We start from the raw sequence: 6,338 nt of genomic DNA, 5'->3' as shown, positions 1-6,338 counted from the left end.
AATCCAGTCTACCATCTGGCTGACTGTGTCACAAACTGTGACAATAATGCAATATCTTTTTTCTAAAGAAAAAAAATCATAAACAGGGCCCTAGGTATAATATATTTCAAGGCATATTGCAATGCTATACGGCAGTGATGGTTAACCTTTCTGGTGCCGAGTGCCCAAAGTGCACGCGATCGCGAATGCACGTGTGCGTGCCCCAATCCCCAAAATGCAATGCAAGCCCCCACCGTGCATGCACCCTGGCCCCGTGTATGCGTATGCGTTCCCCGCACTTGTGCCCGCCTGGCACATGCACCTCCCCCCCGGCTTCCATTTTGGCTTCCAGGTTGGTTCTCCTGCATTTTTGCCTCCCGTGCCTTCCCCGATCTCCTCAGTTTCTCCCCCCAGCGCATGCTACCTTTCTCCTGCATTTTTGCCACAGAGAGGCACCTTCGGAGGTTGAAACATGCAGAGATCGGGGAAGGCATGGGCAGCAAAAATGCAGGAGAAAGCTAGTGCGTGCTGGGGGGGAGAAACTGTGGAGATCAGGGAAGGTCCCATGCATGTGCGGCAGAAAGCCACTGATCAGCAGGAGGCGCGCATGCATGCGTGGTGGAGCTGGGCTGGGCGATGGCTGGCGTGCCCTGAGAGAGGGTTCTGCGTGTCACCTGTGGCACACATGCCATAGGTTCACCATCACCGCTATAAGGCATTCCCCAATAATTTTTTTTAAATGTGTGAAGGAATTATATGACATTTGTTAAAGAGAATAACCTAACTGATCAGAACAGTTGAACTTTGCTCTCGTTTGCTTCTATTTACTGATAAATAGCCTGCTGTAAACATCTTTGAAAATAAAGATCAGAAACTTTCTTATACAGAGATATCTTTCCTTTGCGCTCAATATATAATCAAGGCTGAGCTTTTCACCAGCATGCTCATATGCTTGGGTGAAATATTTCTCATAATGTAGCAGCAGCTTTAGTTTATAATGTAAAATATATTAGCACAGCTTGCATTAGGAAACAAATTGCCTCGTCCCTTCACTAACCAAAAGTAGTCTCCAGAAGGCTATGTGTATATTTAAAAAACAAAATAAATGCAGGGGAAAGGGAGAGAATGGCTAGCTATTCTTGTCCACATCTGTTCTGGGCGGTTGTGACACAAATGTCAACATTTTCCTCTTACAAACTTCTCTTTCCCCTGCATTCTTCGTTGTAAGTGAAAACATAGCTCTTTCAAACATGTACAGCGAAAATTTTTCTGTAACATTGCTCCCAAGAGCAATGATAGATAAGAAAACATTAATCAGGGCTACATCATCTGTACGAGTTAAAAGTTATCTAATGGTCCTTTATAAAAATATTTCTACTGTTTTGTCAGTCCACAAACTGTCTAGCCCTGTTATCACAAAAACACTGCAAATAAAAAGTAGACTAAAGGACTGAGGACTAGTTTCCCAAAACAATATACCAAACATCTTTCTTTACGATTAATTTTAGACCTATAAGATGAAAAATGCAGATGAAAAAGTTTCAGTTATAGTGATTAGGGCCAATTAAAAATCAGAAAGCCAACTCCTCCGTTTCACAAAAGGGTTGGTTGGGCTCAAACAAAATTAGGGTAGGGAAAGCAGGAAGGAAATAAAAGCCTTTTGATTATAATAAAGAGGTCCCTACCCTTTGGCCTCTCCTCTCCTTTCTATTTTTCATGATTCCTGGGTCTAAGCAACTTATCTTTTCCGAGTTTCTTCATGCACTTTTCAAGATGGTTTCCAACTTGTTGCCTCATGAAATTATCAAGGTACCTCCAGTGCATTGCTTCTTTTCTTCAGGAGTCTTCAAATGTCCTTCAATGGTCATATAGAAGAAGAAGGGACAACTAGCAATCCTAATCCAGGTGTTGCTGCCAGATTTGATTTCTTCCAAATGTTTAAAACAATCTCTTTTCTATTTGGCTCTCTTCCACGTTCAGTTCTGTCAACTGCAAGCCTCCGATTCCTAAATCAAAACAAGACTACGATTGCTTTCACTTTTATTTTTGCACTGTTTTACGTCAGGGTTCAGAAAGAGAAAATGAAAAGGGTGTTTACAGAGAGGTGAATGTTTGAGGAACTTGCGTTAATCTGAGCTACAACTCTGAATTTAACTTTAGAATAGAATAAAATAGAATAACAGAGTTGGAAGGGACTTTGGAGGTCTTCTAGTTCAACTCCCTGCTTAGGCAGGAAACCATTTCAGACAAATGGTTCTCCAACAACTTCTTAAAAATTTCCAGTGTTGGAGCATTCACAACTTCTGGAGGCAAGTTGTTCCACTGATTAATTGTTCTGTCAGGAAATTTCTCCTTAGTTCTAAGTAGCTTCTCTCCTTGATTAGTTTCCATCCATTGCTTCTTGTCCTGCCTTCAGGTGCTTTGGACAATAGCTTGACTCCCTCTTCTTTGTGGCAGCCCCTGAGATATTGGAACACTGCTATCATGTTTCCCCTAGTCCTTCTTTTCATTAAACTAGACATACCCTGTTCCTGCAACTGTTCTTTATATGTTTTAGCCTACAGTCCCCTAATTATCTTTTAATATTATGATACACTGTTGAGATCAAAAAGGAATCTGGTATTTGCAGAAATAATTCTTGGCGGGCCAAAGCTGTTATTTACTATGTTGATTCTCTGCTGACTATACTTGAAACTCTTTTCAATTGCATCATTATAGGCACTAATCTCTCATATGTTGGGTCTGTCATATCCACCGCCCTGAAGCTTAGCACTGGCTCTCCACAGGGCTGTGTGCTCAGTCCCTACCTGTATTCACTGTACACACGATTGTGTACCATCAGACCCATCTACTGTGATCATTAAGTTCGCAGATGACACCACCTGTAATAAGATGGGTCTTATTACAGGTGGAGACGAAACAGCATACGGGGGGGAGGTTAAAAAACTATCCACATGGTGCTTAAAAAATAACCTGCACCTGAACATCAGCAAGACCAAGATGGTGTTGGACTTCTGGAGGAAGAGAAAGGAACCTGCCCCACTTTACATTGAGGGGGGATGTGTAGAGAGAGTTTCCTCCTTTAAATTCCTGGGAGTCCATCTTAGCAAAGACCTCACCTGAAAAACAACATGATCCAGGTGGCCAGGAAGGCCCAACAGAGACTCCATTTCCTTAGGGTCTTGTGTAAAAACAGGGTGGAACAACAGCTGATGACCTCCTATCGGTCCACAATAGAAAGCCTCCTCACTTATTGCATCACGGTATTGCACACTGGTCTGACAGCCGCGGATAGAAAAACTCTTCTAAGGCTCGTTGCCTTAGAAGAGTGAGGAAAATTCTCAGGGAGACTCTCACCCTGGTCATCACTTCTTTACCCTTTTACCATCGGGAAGGAGATATAGAAGTATAGCCAGCCGCACAAACAGGCTGAAGAACAGTTTTTATCCGTGGGCTGTCAGACTCCTGAATGAGAAATAACATCATAACTACGTAGTATGATGGACTGCAGGGCCAGCGCAATGTGTAACACGTTCACACTGGTGCAATAGGACTGGGTGTTTTGTTAATATGATTTATTGGGTTAGGGATTTTCTGTCTTCATTGTGAGTTGCATTGTGTTGGGGGGGGGCTGCACTGAGGGAGCTCAACCAATCTCATTGTGTACTGACAATAAAGATTTGAAACTAATCTGCATAGAAGTTTACTGCATGAATGTGGATTATTCATTTCCATAGTAATTTACACAAAGGGCATTGACAATTCAGAAATTTTATTCTACTTTCTACACAAACAGGCAAATATTAAAAGAAAAATCAATCTTCATACCATACTATATTTCTTCATACCATTCCTGCATTTCTATAGTCTCATTTCAAAACCAGAGACCTTTTGCAGAGAGTCCTGAAAAGAACTCTTAAGCATTGCACAGTACTGGAAGATGGACTTCTAGCAAGATCTGGATAAACCAGTCCTGCTCCAGGCCTCCATCCTTTTCCTGGAACTCACCACTAACAGTTAAAACAAGCACTGTACATTTGGAATCCAGAGGGGGAACATAACTCGTCTTGCTTATTTGTCTTCAATCACCCATGATGGAAAATGTGACCCAGAAAGTTTGATGGAAAATGATAGTGGAGAAGGAGAATATTTGTAGCTCAGGACTGAAATGAGAGGTCCTTGGTGCTCTTTGAGCTTGGCTGTTTTCTTGCAGAAGTTTCATTACTCAAACCAGGTAACATCATCAGTGCTAGTGCAGGATCTATCACCACAGTGAAAAGTATAAATCCCAGTGTACGAATAAAACTCACAAAACCAACAACATTGTAATGTTTACAATGTTATTGAATTTAGAAAATTCTGTACAGTTCTGGCTACTTGGCTGCTAAAAATTGCTACAGAAAAGAGCAGTGAAAATGATCAAGAACTTCTCTGATGAGGTTTTCCAAGTTTGAGATTTTTGTTTGTTTGTTTAGAGCAAATGTGAGAGATGTAGAAAACACTTTCAAAAGAGTAACACATTTTTCCAAGAAATAAATTCATTTTTATTTTGAATCAATGTGACATCCCAATATTAAAATATTTTATAAATAAACCATTTCAAAATTACTATTCAGGATTTGGTGAAAAAACATCTGATAAAATGCAAGTTCACATACAAAGGCCACAGACCTGGGAATATTTTTAGGCACATGAATCTGTCAAGAGGTTCGTTTATATTGTTATCTTTTTAAAAGAGTACGCTATTATTTTCTTTATAAACTTTATTGACTCTGTTAGTAGTCTGCCAAGCTGCAAGGCTGACAACCTGGTTTTCAAAGAAACATTGCAGGATACTTGTTGAAGAGATGAAATCCAATAGTCTCTAGAGGAAAACTAAGGTAAGAAAGGCTTTTAGAATACTAACGCTGAAAACCTATCATGTATCGCTGAGCAAGATTTCATTACGAGGTTTTCAAAACAGGTCAGATCAAGCAAGTAGTTCTAGCATGCTCTGCATGGTGCTACATCATCTAGGAGATACCTTTAACATTAACACAATAGTTACTGCCATGATAAGATGCTATGCATATTCTTACTGGGAAAACAGTGAGTTCAAGGAATTGGGTGTAGCAATTCGAGTACGGACAATCTACATTGCTTCCATACGTTTATTTGAAGTATTTATATCCTCTGTATCTACCAGAAGCAAAAGTGTTGATATATTTCAATATATTTATGTGTCACTTTTGCTAGAGTTTAAAGCAACCAACAAATTATCACAGCAGAAGTACAGCTTGATATTACATCAGATTTATTAATCTGTGTAAAATTCATTGCACTATGCATTATAAAAATCATTTAATTTTTTAATAATATAATATGCAAATCAGAGTCCTGATTTAAAAGAAAAACATATAGATGCGATTTATAGTTCCCGGGATCTATGGTTAACATTTTTGTGTAGATTTGTTCTAACCGTATGATCAACAACCTTGTTTATAAATGCCATGATACTCATTTTAAATAGTTCTCTGCTTATTCCAAGAGCAACAATTAGGTAAATTGAAAGACCCAGATTGGTACATTCCCATTAAATTAACACATTCTGCATTATAAAATATCTTTATTACATACCTGTATCATCTATTTTACGCAGAAACAGGACAGAACTAAAAAATTTGGAAATACAGATGAGCATGTGTTTCCAGTTTTTTAGCATCAGAGGAAATTCAATAAACAGTAAAATGAAAGAGTTAAAAATGCAATTTTTTGATAAAAAATAAACATGTCTAAATAAGGCAAAACATTATTCCCAGATGTAAACAACTGCATAAAGGTATCATTTAAATCTGCAGTAAAGAAATTAATTCTGCAAACAAAACTAACTTGCCAGTGTTTTGCATTAGAACATTTGTTTTTCCATTTTTAGGTCAAATGTGTTCATAAAAAAGAATCAGTTTCAATTTCTTTTCCTTTTATTGCATTCAGTCATTTGCATAATTATTTTAAGGTCTACTCTGCCAGTTTTTCTGTATCATTTCAAGCTTATTTTTTTCTCTCAAGAAAAGAGGTGCAAAATCTCAAACTGGAGTGACAATATCCAAACTCTCTTACCTATTTAATTTTTGGCCACTATGTGTGGAAAAAGTGATATTAAGACATTTAACTTGCACCTTGAAGCATCTTTTAAAAATGCAGTCTCACAAAAAGGATAGTTGTTAATGTGTCCTAAAAGTGAACAAAATTCCATATTCAACACTGTTCCATGAAGCAGTTGCTGGCAAAAATCCCATACTGGGATAGATTGTATCTACATTCTCAAAATGAATGTATTTTTAATAAATATATTTACCATCTTAGGAAAAAAGTGGTTAGTC

This window comes from Pituophis catenifer, unplaced genomic scaffold (assembly GCF_029215685.1).
Source record: "Pituophis catenifer annectens isolate HBS135680 unplaced genomic scaffold, rPitCat1.0.hap2 SCAF_2, whole genome shotgun sequence".
NCBI lineage: Eukaryota > Metazoa > Chordata > Lepidosauria > Squamata > Colubridae > Pituophis > Pituophis catenifer.
This window is presented reverse-complemented; position numbering follows the sequence as displayed.